The sequence below is a fragment of the Agelaius tricolor genome, unplaced genomic scaffold (genome assembly GCF_023055355.1).
Source record: "Agelaius tricolor isolate 1412-34295 unplaced genomic scaffold, bAgeTri1.0.p SCAF_3, whole genome shotgun sequence".
NCBI lineage: Eukaryota > Metazoa > Chordata > Aves > Passeriformes > Icteridae > Agelaius > Agelaius tricolor.
The window spans coordinates 14,289,240-14,306,346 of NW_027269263.1; the positions used below are offsets into that span (position 1 = coordinate 14,289,240).

Genomic DNA, 17,107 nt, shown 5'->3' on the forward strand with positions numbered 1-17,107 from the left:
CTCCAGTTTTGAGATAAGAACATCTGGAGTGAGTGTGTGGGATGGCCAGCAGATAAGCAGGCTGAGACAAACACCAATTTAATGCAGAGTGGGTCTGAGCCTCCCTTAGAAAGAGGGGAAAGACTGGACACAGAGTTCCTGCTCCAGCCCATCTCCAGCTGCATCTAGTACCTCTCCCACTGCTGTCAGTGCCAGGTTTCTGGAGCGTCTCACTGCTCGGAGTGGCCCTTGCCTTTCACACCTTATCACCTACCGCTTGATATTTTCCAGATAGCTCAGCCTGGAAGCCCCTTCCTTGCTCATTTTAGAGCGCCAGCTTACAGCTGGAATCCCCCCAGAGAACACGGCCAGGCTCTTGGTTATCACTTGTCAGACTTGGGCCACACCACCTCAGCCTCTCAAACACAGGAGAAATGGGGAGCTCGCCAATTTGCAGTGAGGAGAGCTGAAAAATGACAACAGCTGGTTTTCCACTGAAGACCTTAGTGCTTTCTGACAGTGGTTTGATGCCCCAGGGGAAAAAAAAAAAAAGCAGCCCCATCCAACCCTCCCTGTGCAATCACCTTCCAGCCAGTGGGTCCCTTCCTCTTAATTTCAAATACCTAAGGAACACCCAGAGGTCCTAAAAGATCTCAACAAAATTCCTCGGGTATCAGTATGATTCAGACAATTTTCCCCTGGGCACATTCTTGGAGGCACTCACCACTTTTGGATGCAATACCTCAAAAAAATTACAGAACACAAAATTAAAACAAACACAACAGAACAACCCCAGATGCACATGCAGCTCCTTACATGCTGAGTTGCTGACATTTTTCCTAAGCAGCTGAAATCAAAATCTACTGAAAGAAGCTACCGGATTACAAAGGAGAGACACCAAGACCTCACCACAAGTACTCATATCCTGCAAGCAAGGCATGGAAGCCTTCACCAGTTGGTCTGCAGCACTGCTGCGAATTCCAGGTCCCAACTCAGCCCTGAGAGCTTCCCAAGCCCAATAAAGGAAAAACATCCAGATTCATGAAAAGCCACATTCAGATCCTTAAAAAGTCAGCAGACAAGTAATCAGCAATTTGGGTGTCATGAGAAGCAGAGGATGAAACCAGAGCCCTGGGAGCACAGAGTGGTTCAGGACAGCTCTACCCAGCACTGGGAAGGAGCATGCACAAATGAGGTATTCATTCCCTATATAAGAAAGTCAAAGAAAAATGAAAATAAAAATACCGGCTGTGATACCTTGGTGCTGCTGCCCATCACTGAAGGTCTCATCTAAGGCATCAGGATATCTGTCCCACCCATCAGAAACAGAAAACTAAATATAATCTTGGAACTAAATCTTGAGCCCCTAAAAAAGTCTCTGCAAAGTTCTGCATCCCCAAAAAGGGCACATGGCCAGAGACAGCTGCTTTCTCCACCGCCTTCACTAGCATGGCATGCCCAGAATAAAGCTGTGCTAAGCCAAGCAAGGCTTTTTGCCTGGAAGTTTATCAAGCAAGGCATCTGAAGCCAGTCAGAAGGTGGCCAGGGAACCTCTGAGAGCCTGCAGAGAAGCAGCCACGAGATTTTCCTAAGAAGATGAAGGAATTCTTCATGTGATTTCCATGCTCCTCTGCACCTAGCAGATTATCCATTCTCCCCAAGAGGACTAAACTGCCCGAACACTCTCCAGTGCTCCAAAGCAACTTTGTAAAAAGACAGAATTCCTGAAAAAAAGTTTAACTAACTTCTACCAAGTAGGGAACAAAATTGTTACCATGACTTCCTCTGTAAAAGACTGCATAATTCCACGGTTTACTGCCTACAGCACTCACATATTCTATATGCCATGCAATGCATTTGGGAATTAAGCAGCTTTAAATCAAGGTCTATAGCCTAGTGCAGTTGTATGAAATTCTTTCTGCAAATGACATCATTCCAGACACCACTCTGAGCCAACAACTTCCACTACAGTCCCTAGGAGGGAAAAAAAAATCTTAGCATGGCATGTGGTGGATGAAACAACAAAGATCAGCTTCTATGTATTGACACAGTTCTCATTTTGAGGCTCACTTTTCCCATCTTAGTCTGAGATGGAAAACAAGATGGGGAAAAAATATTCCCAAATAATACAGGAACAGTCTCCTCTGCCTCTGCTTTGAGAGGAAAGAGGAGGGAAGAAGCAGAGAGCTCCCCCCAGACAGCAGTGAGTGACACCCCACAAATCTAATCCTATTAACATGCTACTTCACCTTTATAAAACTTCAGTCAATTCCTCACACTCCTCCAACCACATCAGTCAGTGAGAAAACTTATTTAGGGATACAATAATAAACCATCAAAAAACACCACCAGAAAATACACTTAAGTAAGTAGTGAAGAAGGCTAGGAAAGATCCCTTTGTGTCAACCTGAATCAAACTTTCTTTTGCTCTATTAGAAGTCAGGAAGGTGGGAACTCAAATTGACCTCGTTTCTCTTTCCATGGCCTAAGCTCACTTGACTTCTTGTTCACTTTGCCCATCTGTAGAACACAGGAAATGATAATGAGAAGCTACTACACAGTGTTATAGGAATTATTCAATTCGTAGCCACAGAGTTCTTTGAAGATGCAAAGTGCCAAGTATTATTACTAGATGAAGAAATGATGTATTTTCTCCCCCAAGCTATACAGAGGAAGAAAAAAGCCATGCAAACAGCCAACTGTATTCCTAATGAGATGCAATACTCAAAAAGTGGGGCATCTTGAAACAGATTGGACAATCTTTTTCCAGCTCACAAAGATTATTCCCAATACATAAACCTCAGAGGATTATAAATGCAAGCAAAGAAACTTAGCTTTTGACAAGATTTCTGCAGAACAAAATAAGCTTGTCTAAATAAACAGGGAAAATGTACATTTTCGGTCTTAGAGCAAAAAGAGTTTTTCAAAGAATAAGGGAAGAACTGAAATCAGGTTTGCAAGCTTTGTGAGGGATGAATTTATGTTTTTTGAATACAAAGCAATTTCTAGGACTGGGAAAGTCAATAAAATAAGAAGAACCGGATGGGTGGGAGGCAGGAAAACGCTGTGTGCAGCAGAGGGGTCACATGCTGGACAAACAGGGCAGGCTGCTCAGTGTTTACAGACAGATACATCCCCCCTCTCTGCAGTGATTCATGTGTATTACAGAGCCACCATCAGAACTGTGGGTGACCAGAAGTGTTCAACCACTTTAAGTTCAAACCACATCACATAAAGTGTGAGGAGCAAAAGCACAAGAAAATACTTATTTTCTGCAAGCAGTAGTATTTCCTCTCAAAAGAAGGGGAGGAAAAAGACACCAGAAAAATCCCATCCCAGCCTGCCTGCGGACCCTCCCCTGCCCCAACCATAGGCAGTGCTCCACCTCCCATAAACATGCAGAGCAGCCACAGGCTCTGGGGAAATGCTTGAAATTATTATTATTTTGAGTACAATTTAGTTTAGCACAACTATTAAAAGCCCAAGAAAAGCTGTGTGTGGGCTGGGCCCTGCAGGACAAGCCATCAAGTGCCAATAAATGGAACACATAGAAGTAGCCTTGTGCTTCTTTCCCTCCTGTATTCAATGTGACATTGAGGGCGGAAAACCCAGCAAATACTGATTATTGCCTCTTGCACACAGGCACTGTAAGAGGGTGGACTGGATGTCATTTCAGTGCTGCAGTGGTGCTCTGTCTCAGCTTTAGACACACCAAAAACCTGCTGCCACTGAGCACAGACCTAACTCAGAGCTGGTGGTGGAGGGTGAAGACACACCTGCAAACCTGCAGGGCTTTGCTAGGAAAGAGCAGGAGCTGCAGGGAGTACGACTGACTCTGGCTACACGGACTTAGCCAGGTTTCTGTGTCTTCATGTCACCACACTGAAGCAGCTGCTTCTGCTAAGGCTTATTTTAAAAGCCTTATTTAGCTTTTCTGGATTATTTATACATGTGGCCTTACTGTGGGGCAAGGCTGAACTGGCAGCAGTATGTTTAACATGAAGCTAGCCAAGGAGGGAAGATGAAAATCCATGCTTTTATGGATAAATAGAGGCCATGGGCAGAGGCACTGAAACTCCACTCTGAACACTTTGGTGTATTCTGTGGGGTGAGACTGGAGGTCAGACGTGTGCTGAACTTGTGGTAACCCAGCAAAGAAGCCCATGTTCCTCTCCATCTGTGAGAAGCAGCCAGCAGCCCCAAACACAGTCCCCTGCCCTGTCAGTGCTGAGTCAGGCACAGGAATTTCCTGCCACCTCATTAGGAGAGGCTCTTATTTATCTGTTTATTGGGGAAAGCAAGCAGCAGCTGGAGAAGTCAGGCTTTTCAGACTGATTGCTGAGGGCAACAGGTCTGACTCCTCCAAATGCCAGAAACCTGCCAGTCCTGGAGCCACAGGAACAGAGAAGGAAGGACTGAGCACCTGCTACTTCAGTCCTGGATGGAGATGGACACACACATTCCCTCCCCGGGAGCAGCAGCACCAGTGACAGGGAAAACCAGGCAGATTTATGTCCCAGGCAGGGGGAATCAGCACAGCATAAGGGGAGCAAGGAGGGAGAGACTTCCAGCAAAGGCAAGACATTTGCACGATGATGCCAGCAGATTGAAAGTCTCCAAACACACAAGCAGAAGGTGGCTGCTAGCCAGCATCAGACTTTTAACCATGTTTTTACAGCCATGATGGATGCAAATCCAGCTGGAGTGTAATCCCCCTGAGCCTGATAAGTGGTGATAAAACTGAACGAATGTGACCAGGATGGGAGACAATAGGTGACAACCACTTCCAGTGCCAGCAGACCTCTGATTAAAAACTAGGGAATAAAAGCTTTTGGCTGTGGAGTTCAGGGCTTCTGACAAACAAGGAGCAACAACACCCACTTCTTTCCAAGTCTGGTGCAAGACCTTGGGCAGCTGTGAATCCCAGAGAGAGCTCATGCACAGTGATTTAGTGTGGGAAGGGTTGGAGAGCCACAAAGAAGCACTCCAAAGGCTATGGAAGAGGGTAAGGGAGTAAAATAAGGGAAATGGTATTTTAAATGAGACACCAGTTCTCACATCCTGTAGGATTGGGAGCCCAGCTGTGGAGTTATGGGATGAGCACATCCCAGCCAAGAAGTGCACAGATCAAGTGCTCGCTCAGCAATCTGACCCAGCTCTCCAGCTGGAATTTAGGAAGCTAAATCATACCATAATATCCCAAACAAAGTAGATGAGGGAAAACCATTCCCAAAACAAGATTGCCAACTCTGACATGCACTAGGCTGCTTGGATCAAATCAGTCTAGACCAAATGCAAAATGCTGCTCCTTGAAGCCAACGGAACTGGGACATTTCCAAAGGATCTCACAACACATACTCTGTTTTGCTGAATGCATTTTCTCATAAACTTGCCCCAGTAATCTGAAAGCCCTTGGCAGTTTGTCTGCACATTGCCATAGACCTGCTGAGTCAGACTCACTGCACATGCACAGCTGCATCACTCAGTCACAGCATGTCCAGGGGGATCTTGTGCTGGAGCTGAACCCTCAAACTGGGGTGCACTGACACTGCTTGAACACTCCACATGCCACAGAACAGCTCATTTCAGTTTTGCTTCTTGGATAATCCAAACATACTTCATTACTCTGCCACAGTCCACACAATACCCTAAATCTACTGTCATTAAACACAGTTTCCACATTTCTCTGATATTAAACAACAGCTTAGACTGTGTTAAGTAAGGACCATCCTTTAAAAGATGCAAAACCAATGGATATCTGCAGAAGGAGACTGACATTCTTCTACAACTCTTACGGGAAATCATATACAGCATCATTTTAATGATATTTGAAATGAAAGCCCAAAGGAGCTGTTGTGTAAGATATTAAAAAGCAAAAAAAAAGCAGCAGATAGTAGTTAATAGACATCAGCAATGCAGTGGGTTTAGATTACTCACTCAGAGGAACAGACTTAGAGTTGATCTCCACTGTCACTCTTGAGCAAGTACCACTGATCCATATAAACATCCAACCCTGAGAAAAAGAAAAATAGAGATTTTGATTAATCACTCAAAGCCTGAGATGACTTAACAGCAATATCTTGTAAAAGTTTATTATCAAGTGACACAGGATACAGGAAGCACTGTGGATGATGTACATAACAGCATTTAAAAAAAGCTAATACCAAGAGATTAAAGGATGACAACTGATGTACAAAAAGGAAATGAGCTTGTTAATTCCAGATAATTCCCAGTAACATTATTTCTCAGTATCTCTACATTACACAGTTGGCCTGTGCCTGCCCTTGACCTCCCCAGCTGATCACACGCATATAGCACAAAACAAAGGTGAATAATACCTGGCAAGGCTTCCTTCTCACTACTGCAACCCAAACAAGCACCCAATGTTGATGAACATCTGAAAATCAGGGTGTGAAGTAAAGCCAATGGAAGTCAGAGCAGTGCATAGCACTGAACCAACCCCACAATTCACTCCCAACAACTATTCCTGAGTCTCTTTACTGTGACTATTTTGGTAAATCAAAGATGTTCTCTGTTCCTGTGGTTTGACAGGAAGTTTTAATCTCGGATACTCCCATCTACAGACTGTGCACAGAAGAGGAGCTATTTGGTATGGGAAATCTGACAGAACTGTTACAAGAGAAGGTTCTGGGTAGGCTTTGAATCTGAAATGCAAAAGGGAAGTTTGGGGAATAAAACTTCAGGCTAATAACTAAAAACTTCCAAACCTATGCAGTTACATGAGCTCCCATTAGAAGAGGCATAAGAATAAGTGACTCAAATACAAATGCTCAGTGAAATATGGTTAGTAGAAGGATAGAAACAAGCAGTGTACCCCCACCTGAGACACTTCACTGGCACACTGAGACACTGCTCTCCAAACAAAAATCATGACAAGAGCAAGAGCAGGAGTTTAAGACAAGCAAGTAACATGACTGGAAAGCAAAGAATCAGCTCAAAAATGTAGGAATAAAGTAAAGGCACACTGACTAACTAGTTGTCGACTTGTGGCAACAAACTGCAAATATCCAGAGGTTATAAACTGGAAGAGAGAGAATTCAGCCCTTGTATGACTGGGAGGAAAAATCCCCTAATATTTTCAGGTACAGTAAAAAGCTATAATAGATGATCTCAAGGCACACAAATTATTGGGTGCTTGTTACTTCTCAGAACAGTTTTTAGAGTACATTGAACAAAACCACCAGGGGAAAAAAAATGACAAAGAACTGAGCAGGACATAGAAGCCTGTGCAAGCAGACTCCGTCACAGGACTGGGGCTCCAGGCTATTGCAACAGACTAATTACGTACTGAGCCCTGTGCAACACAGGGAAAAAACATCTGCCAGATGGAAAAAGACACAAAATGTGGTAGGCGGGGCAAAAAAAATATTTGAGGTTTCTATAAAGGGCACTGCAGAATGTCATGTATGAAACTGCAAAGCCAGGGAAAAGAAGTTAGTTAACGGTGTTATTTTAAGCCTGCCTAAAGTAATATGAAGGGCCGAAATGGAAAACCTATAATTAGATGGAGCTTCTCCCCCTCATTACAAATATCTGACTGGAGCTGAGGCTCCCAGATTGACAGGACCTTTGGGATTGCTGTTGCCTGGGCTGCCAGGACACGCAGGCAGCAGTTGGGCAGGGGGAAGGAGACGTGGAGCAGAGCTGCTGTAGGATTCTGCAGCTGCACCTTTGCTGCGAGGGACTGGCCACCTCTGCCTGTCACAGCTGGCCTGGCCCTCCTGCTGCAGCCACCAGTGCTGCCCCAACTCCCTCAGAGTCCTGTGCAGCACAGGGAAGCCCCAGCAGCTGTTCAGAACCAAGCTCCCAGCCAGGTCTGTCTCCCACCACACTGCAGGAGACTCACGCTCCCCACGAGGGCTGTTCTCCAGACTGACTTGCTACTCCCAGCACGGGTGGCAGCACCGCAGCTATTCCCAAGCCTCTGCACCACCACTATTTTGGTAAATCAAAGATGTTCTTTGTTACTGTGCCTTGACAGCAAGTTTAGTCATTTCCTTCTCGACACAGTCAGAGCTACACACTCAGCCCACACCTTGGGCAAGCTGTACGGCCACTGGCTGGCTGATGAGGAAGGGAACGTGTCCCTGCATTCCTCAAAAGGGAACAAACTGCCTCAGACCCTGGCAACACAAGGATTCAGTTTGTTCCCAAGGCTGCTAGGGAAGTGGGCTTCATTTCCCACTCCCCCATGTCCTTCCTTCCTCAAACTCAATTTAATTTTGACTAATGAACTTCCGGGGCTGGTTCTGGCTGGGATAGAGTTAATTTTCTTCAAGGCAAGTAGCATGGGCTAAATTTTGGATTGTGCTGCAAACAGTGGGGATAACACAGAGATGGCTTAGTTCTTGCTGAGAAGGGCTTGAACAGAGCCAAGGCCTTTTCTGCCTCTCAGCCCATCCCAGTGAGGGGCTGGGGGTGCACAGGGAGTTGGGAGGGGACACAGCCAGGACAGCTGACCCTGGGGACCAAAGGGACACTCCAGACCTTATGGCATCATGCTCAGTATATAAAGCTCAGGGATGGTGTTCAGAGTGCTGACATTTGCCTTTTCAAGTTACTGCTACCTGTGATGGGGCCCTGCTCTTCTGGGGATGGCTGAACTCCTGCCTGCCCATGGAAAGTGGACAATGAATTCCTTGCTTTGCTTGTGTGCACAGCTTTTTCTCTGTTTATCCCAACCCATAAGCTTTGTCACTTCTACCCTTCCAATTCTCCCCCTGATCTCACCAGGAAAAGAGTGAATAAGTGGCTTTTTGGGGTTTAGTGGCTGGTTTTGGTTAAACCCCAACACTACTCTAGCAGACACCCTCTAACCCTAAGCTAAAGAAATCCCTCTTGCATACCCTCACCTCTGAAGAGTGTTTACAGTAGTATTTCCTATAGGACTGGCTGTGATGTTCATCCCAGCACTTCTCCAGCCTGAACAGGGCACAGGACACAGAGATCCAGGGGGCTTCACCCTGTGCCCTGCATTGGGATGCCAGGAAGGCTGACAGCCCCTAGGGAAAGTCTGGAGTTCAGAACAAAGAGTGAAACCTGGGACTTGTTGGGACTTCTGGGAAAGGGTGGGGCTTTTCTGGTTTAACTGGAAGGGTCAATTATCATCCAAGAACAGGAGCTGAGCAAATAGCTGTTCCCATGTCACACACAGCCTGACCTGAGGGCACACTGGTGGCCGGGGGCTCTCCAGCCTTGACAACAAGAGCAAAGCCCGCCACCGAGTTCAATCCAAGTTCACTTCCAGCATGAAGAAAACAACCTCCCAGAAAACCACACTCATAACCAAGAGCCAGTTGTTAGGAATGATCATTTAACAAGAGCAGGGCTAGGCAAATCAGGTGAGAGTTAATTGGGTTTTTGCTTTCATAGAGAGAACATCACAAAGTATAAACACCCTGGGGGAACCTACCAGTATCCCCAGGAAAGAAAGGTGCACGATATGGTTTTCTTTTTCTTTTCCAGACTCTAATTTCTTAACCAGGAAGAAAATGCAAATCCTAATCCCACAATTTTACATGTTCAGCAGTAATACTTTGCCTTGCCAATCAAATGTTTTCTGCAATAGCCACCCATTTCTTTTTCGAATCCAAGATGCACAACTGCATGCAATTAATTACACACTGTGTGAATTTGAACAGAACACAGCCCTGTGCTCAAAGACCTGAAAAAAATCACATGTTGCACTCTGTTTAGGGGCACAGCTTAAGAAGAAAGGTGCAGCACTATTTCTTTGCTTTGTGACTCCTAGGAGCTTTGTTTCAGAAATATTTCCAGAAGAATGCAAGAGCACTGCATGCAAATAGTCTGACTCATGTCTGTTCTTTACAAGATAAAAATAAAGATCTGTTTTGCCTGATCATTTCTGATCAAGAAAAGCAAGGCTTTGAGATACAAGATCTGAAAGAGCTCCTGCTCTTTACTAAAAGCTAAAAAATTACTCTAACATGGGACCCGGCTAGTCACAGCACAATTCCAATTACTGCCCCCTCCCACACACTTGCCTCATGTCTGTCTGTTTGTGTTTCAATTAAAAAGCTACTGTGACATTCTTCCTACGTTTTAAAAAGAAATTTCCACAAGCAACAGGATTCAAAATTACTAAGGAAAAATTATTAACATATACAATTCAAAGGAAGTCACTGATGCAAGCTGATTTGTGTCCAGCTATCTTGCCTTGGAAAGGTGGGAAGAGGATTTAAAGCCAAAGAAGCAAAGGAAGCAAAAAACACTAACAGTCCGAATGATCTGAAGAGTTAATGGTTTTCCGTGGAAAAAGCCATTGACGCGTGTCTTACACTAATGGCACGATTTTTTGTAAAAGGCCTTTGGGCAAAGGCTGGTTTGAATCTGAATGGAAGCAATCAGGACTGCAGCTTGAATGATTTCCTCACATCTGTATACACCATCCATCCATGCCAAATATCACCCACCAACACAGTCTACTTCACCTTTAAGTCACCCTGTCCCAGGATGCATTTTTCAGTCCCTGCAGACCATGTAGCAGATACCTTATTTATGCTGGGACAGGCTAGCTGCACTCAGACAAATTAGACAAGAACAGGAAACACAGATGTTTGAGCCCTTATCTTTATTTTTGGTTTCTGGAAGGCCGCAGACATTTTGACACAGACAAAAATCACACAGCATCCACGGTAACAAGGCAGTCTGGTTTGGGGTTTTACTGCACCCACAGCTGAAACCTAAAACTTGTGCATTTACAAGTGCCAGCCCTGAGCTTAAAAAACAAGTTTTGATCCAAACCCAGGGGGTCTGGCACAACTGAACAAAACTAACCACATCATTAACTCCAGTGACCCAACAGCTGATAGCTCACACAACATTTCCTACCACAAAACAGCACATTTGAACAATGTACATGCACAGAAGTCACTGAATCCACACAGCAGCACTGGAGGGATACAGACAACATAGCCAACCACCACAGCAAAGAAACACTTTCTGGAAGCATAATAAAATAGTCTGAATAATCTCATGAGTCAGAGATGAGTAACACAAGATAGACCATTCAATGAAGTACTTGTAAGACCAGCAGCAAGAACAAACTGCAGAAGGTTTAAATAAAAGCTTTCAAATCACTGACTTATCAGATATTAAGTGAAACTAGACATGATTTACACAAAGAAAAAATATGACTAATCTATGACTAATTTTATATTAATCACTGTGTCCATCTATGAACTGGAGTGCCACTGCATGCAGTTTCTGTCAGCTGTGAAAGTGCAGATGTTAGTTGATGGAAGATGCAGAACTATCTGAAAAACACGGAAGATTACTTCATTCATTTAACTGAAGATCTCATGCCCCAAAACCCATGCTATTGAAGCAGGGTGATGTTAAGTCTGTGGAATCAGATATGAGAGAATGACAGATCTGAGAGCACCAAGTGCTGGTGCTGTCAGAGTTCTCCCCTCATAGTTGTGTCACGTTTGCTGGCAGCGAGGTGACTAAGGACTGTTAATCAGACAGCAGCCCAAAGCAGCAGAGGCTGCAAGAGCTCTGTGAGAGGAGACTGATTTTTCTTTAGGGCAAGATTCCACAGTGAAGCACTGCTATCACTAAATGAACACAGAAAGATTATTGAAGTGTTTTCTCTCTCAGGCACCAATTTGGTTTTATTCTACTACATATGCAAAAGAGCCAGGAAAAGCCTCCATGTCCCTGATCCCTTCAACCCTGGCACACTCCATCAAATGCAAAAGGCACTGCCATATCAGTGGTGTTCATCTCCTAAACCTCACTGGTGTTACCATACTCTGCTTTCTGTCTTCCTTCCCAACTCTGCTCAAAATAAGCACAATATATTCCTTGACAAAAAGGCATCAGGCTCTCACATAAGGTTCTCCATACCACTTTCCAGGAACATGCCCACCCTTCAATTGCCCCTAATTGTTCTGGGCATCCTTCACATTCGAAGCAATACTTTGACATTCCTCAAAGGAACTTACACAGCTCCAATCACCACAAGCTTACAGAATCCTGCTATTGAAGCACACACAGCCCAACTCTGTGTTTCCAGAGCTGGGAAATGAGGAGGAAGCGTTGCAAGAAGCAAAACACAAAAGCACTTACCAAGAAAAAGAACAAAATAACATCCTTTTGCTGCTGTCAAGAGGAGGCAGCCAAAGGATTAGAGTTAAAAACCCTAGAAATTAGGATCAACTTAACTAGATGTTTTGCCAGCTTCACAAATAAGTTTTATACCTGTATTTTGCTTTCTTTCAATGCAGACACTTGGGTTGTTTCAGCCCTTTTAAGTTGGTTACATGCTAATACGCATGCACACAACAGGATTCAGCTGTTGTGCTTTCACATGCACTGCAAATGATCCTGAAAATAACATTTCTACTAATCACATTGTTCCACACAGTTTTAAAGCACATGACTGCAGAATAAAACTCTCAGCACATATTTCTGGCCTGGAATCTTAAGGAAATTAAGCTTATGTGGTAGTGTTGTTTGTCAGTCCTCACCCTATTAAATTTTCAACTTGCTTGTCAGTTTTGACCACATTTGGCAGAAAGCAAAGAGATCCAAACAGATGTCACATTCCTACACCTTCAGGGGAAATTATTGTGCAGGTAGAGAAGACACATCCAAATCAGCCTCTCACAAGATCAGATTCTGCTGCAGGAACTCAGCAATTCCCTCTTTTGTCTGGTCCAGCAGCTGCTCCATCAGCAACCTCAGGGCAAGTCCCAGGGCCACCAGTGGCAAATATACTTAGTCCCACTTACTAATTTTATTCAGGAATCTGCTTTATAACTAACCTATTAGAGCACTTTAGTTAAGGAACAAACAAGGATGTTGCCACCAATGTAAAAAACTATTTCACTAACAATTAGAGAGCATTATTCTCAGAGGAAACACTTCATTAGCTTTCAGTCTGCCCTTTTTTAAAGTGGTCAGTGTCTTGCAACAACAGAAAAAGCAGCTTTTTGCTCGAAAAAATAGCAAGGAGGCAGTTCATGAGACAGAAAAGAAAGATGCAGGCAGAGTACAAGACTCAGGGGCTAAACAAGTTGCAAAGTCATTTTCCACTTCTAGACCACCACTCCAAGTGCATACCAATTACACAGCAAGTTAAAAAGTCACCAGCAGCAGCTTCCCCCCAAGCTTTCCAGGGTCATAATATGCAAAACCACATCCCCCACTTGTCAGAGAGCACTTCAGCCAGCCTCCAGACAGGAAGACAGCCACAACAGCTCCACTGCTCCTGCAAACACCCCAGGTCAACAGCAACACACGTCCTGACAGCAGCATGGAGAAAATGCTGGTCCTGCCAGGAGCACAGATGTGTCCTGTGATGAGAGGATCTCTCTCCAGTTGGGATAGTCTGGCTCCACTTATTAATAGCAGGTGCTGGCATCCAAAGCCCAGGGCTCTGAGCCAAGCACTGCAGTGTGTCAGGAGCAAGGTGGTGAGACTTATGGAAAAGAGCTTCCAAACACTGGGCCTGGGAACAAGACAGAGTCTGGGCACAAAAGTAAAGTTACCCCACAAAAACAATAAGCCTTAAATCACAATGAATTTCAACTAACTAAATTCACTGTACCACAACCTGAAACAGTCAGATGGGGATATCAAGGCCAGGCTAGATGGGGCTCTGAGCAACCTGGGATAGTGAGAGGTGTCCCTGCCCACAGTAGGGGGCTGGAACTGGATGATCTTTGAGGCCTCCTCAAACCCAAACCCATACAAATCATACTATATCTGACCCCAGAAAGCAGCATCCTCACCTAAGAGCTTTCCACTCAGCTTAGTCCAATAAACTCTCCTACTTCACCCACCCAGTTTTTCACTCTCATGGAAGAACAAGCCCTAGCCACCATAGCAGCCAAGCAGAAACCAGCTCAGTGAGAGCCACTTTCATATTTCACATGAAATGTGAATAAATAAGTATTTCATACTTAACTGTTTGGTTTGTTTTGTGGAACAGCAGTTGTTTGTTTCTTTAAGGAAAGAGGTGAACTTTGTTTAGACTCCAAAATGAAAGGTCAGATGTGAAAGAACTACTTAGAAGATGCTGCACCATTAAGTATTTGTTGTGTTATATCTTCATTTAGAAATCACCTAATAACCATCTTTCCCACAGGGAAGAGCTAATATTAGAAGCAGGATACATCCCACATGAGGATGCTTCTATTAAACATCCTACAAACAGATGTTCCTGGAATCCAACAGTTCACCCAAACAGATTTTTAACTGCTGTGTAAAATTTGGGAGACAGCAGAAAAGACTTCAGTATCACTTAAACTGATTATTTTCCAACAAAGAAACTGGGGAAGGGACCATCGTCAGGAGAGGCAGTGGAGCACAGGGAGATCATTCCCTGTGCAGAAGAGCTGGGTGAAACCAGCCTGGGTATGGCTCAAAGGGACAGACCCTTCTCACTGGAAGGCTGCAGGGTCTGTCCCTTTGAGCCATACCCAGGAGCACGTGCTGCTGTCCCATGGAGGGGATGGTGGAAGCAATGGAGACAGGACAAGGTCTTTCCAAGAGGTCTTTTCAGGTCAAGTCACCACCATATCTTTCACCTCCTGCAATCCAAACCCACCCTCATTACTGTACACAGTCATTTAGTCTCATTAGAGACCCCTTCACACACAACATGAGAGACTGAGTCAATGATTGGGCTTCTGTCTCAGTTCCTTTTATCCTGAAATTTCCTCTAAGAATCCTATAAACTTATGAGGGGAGAAAACAGCCTTTCATATCTGACTAAATAGTAAAATCCAGCTCCTGCTTTATCTACAGGGCAAGTCATCACTCTCAAAAACACTGCAACAACTTTGATTTCTATGAAACCCCTTAGCTGCTGAGCTGCAACACAACCTTCACTTCCCACACATTCCTTGTTTACCATCCGTAGGTACCTAGCATCTCTCTAGCCCAGCAAAGACAAGGTCTAGGAGACACTGAACTGGCACCCTCTTCTAAATGTGGGGCTCTGCAGGTCAAGACGAGCGTTAAGAGAGGACTACATCAACGCAGTGGTCTACAGATGAACCAGGTCTAGATGAACCAAGAGAACACAAGAAATGAAGTGCAGGGAAGGGAAGGACAAATTGGGAAGATCTCTATGAGCTGTGTGTGCAGCAGTGCACAACTTGCCTCATGGAGATGCCTGCTGCCTCTCTTCTGCAGAGAAGGCATCTCAAGCACAGGGCTCCCAACATGCAACACCACATTGCTTTTTAATTCAGGATTTCCCCCCCCTGCTCTTCATGCAAGCTGAGGACCTGCAGGCTGAGATCACCGCCTGCAAGATGGAATTACGGAAAGAGCTTCCCACAGGTCCTCGTTAAACCCCAGTAATCCTCAGAGACATGGCAGCAGTGCAGCTGGTGATAATGCATTTCCCTTTTCTGCTTTCATCACTGATTATTACTCATTAGGGCACTTATAATCTTTATATAGAGTTCTTTTATGTAGCCTAATTTGCTAAGAAGTAATCACTCTCCTCCTCCTCTGGTAATACAAAAGAGGGCTGTAAAGTGATTTCATTTGCTGTTTATTCCATGGCTCTCCTTCCCAGAAGTTTCTTTCAGATGTTCAGTCTGAAGCAAGACACATTTGATCATTAGAAAATGTCTGAGACAAGCCCTATGTTTTTACCCAGTTTTGTGTGGAAAAGATGAGTAATTTAGGAAGCTTTACATCTCTGAGTTTACTTTGAGTTGCTTGCCAAAAGAAATCCATAAAAGAAATCTTAAAAAAAAAAAACCAAAACAGCACTGCAGCACTGAAGAATTGAACTCACCAGGCAGAGGAGGATAAATGGAGTTTACCTGATGCTCAGAATGAGCAGAGGACAGGACAGCAGGACACACACCAGCACGACATGCCACAGGAGAGCAAAGCACTTGTGTGTCTGCCCAGAGCTGTGGCTGCAGAATTACTGCCTGGTGATCACACTACAGCACGCTCTGGCTTCTGGCTTCATGTTCAGGGCTCTGCTGCCAACCCACTCGAGGGCTCCAGCACATCTCTTCACCTCATTGTTCCAGGCTTCCCTCAGGGAAAGCAACAAAAGACATCCTAAACCCAGAGCTGCTATGCTGTGTCAGACTCCAGTCCTGTGCATGCAATCCAGACTTTAAAGACCCATCTCACTATAGCTTTTCCAGCAGTTCTTGGACAATAAATATGCTGGATGCTGAAAAGGTCACTGCTGAAATACTTCTGAAATAGTGCACTATCTTGCACTGACTACCACTCCCTACAAGTTAGCTGAAAACAGGGAATACAGATTTGTATCCAGCCTTCCCTGTAATCCAAGAGTGTTCACTACAGATTATTTTGCTTCTGGATGAGTCCAAGTCCTCACTGAGCCCTCAAAATTTCCCTAAACGCTCACCAAGGAAGAGAAAATGAATGACTGGATTGCAGCACCTCATGACACACAAACCTCAAAGCTTTAGCTGTTTAGAACCACCCACGCCAAGCAAAGGAATAGGCTGTAGTTACAAACTCCAAACAACAAAAATAGTACTATTTAAGACAAAAGGGAGAAAATGTTTTTTAAAAGTAGAACAATTCAGGAAGCTGGTATTTGCAAAAGCCTCCTTCTACACACCTCTATGCTTCTGTTTCCAGTCTTTCCATACTGCAATGAATTTTGTGTAATTACTAGCTAGGTACTGAGAAACTTAATTGTACTGTATTAATAATAGAGATTTTGACTTCCTATCCAAAGGCTCTACTGCTTTTAATTAAACTTGTACATTGTAACCTTGTTAAGCTTATGCAAATCCAACACTGTGAAGTTGGCTGTAATAAATCCAGAGGTAATACCGGAGCCTCCATAGGATGCTGATATGAATTCAAAATAAGGTTTGTTAGTACAGACAAAAGCAAACAAATGCACCAGAGAATGGGAGATGGTTTTGAAAACTCAGCTTTACCCAATCCATCCTCAGTGTGTTTTCAAAGGGTCAATGAGCCACTACAAGTCTCCTCAACTCCTTGTTCAAGCCAAACAACAGAGTTTTCCATCAGATTTGCAGCAGATTGAGGATTGCAGCTGATTTCCCACATGGCAGCCATGCAAACCACAGGAGCCAAGTGAGGTATGACCCAACAG

At 44.4% G+C, this 17,107-nt stretch overlaps 1 protein-coding gene across 1 annotated transcript in view; it reads right to left on the bottom strand.

Annotated features, from left to right (window-relative positions):
* The window catches only part of PPFIBP1 (PPFIA binding protein 1), a 102,057-nt gene that overhangs the window by 67,046 nt on the left and 17,904 nt on the right, over window positions 1-17,107 (bottom strand). Inside the window, exon 2 of the mRNA XM_071422573.1 lies at window positions 5,917-5,992. The gene's annotated coding sequence lies outside the window, so the exon portion shown is untranslated. The remainder of the gene's footprint in view (window positions 1-5,916; window positions 5,993-17,107) is intronic.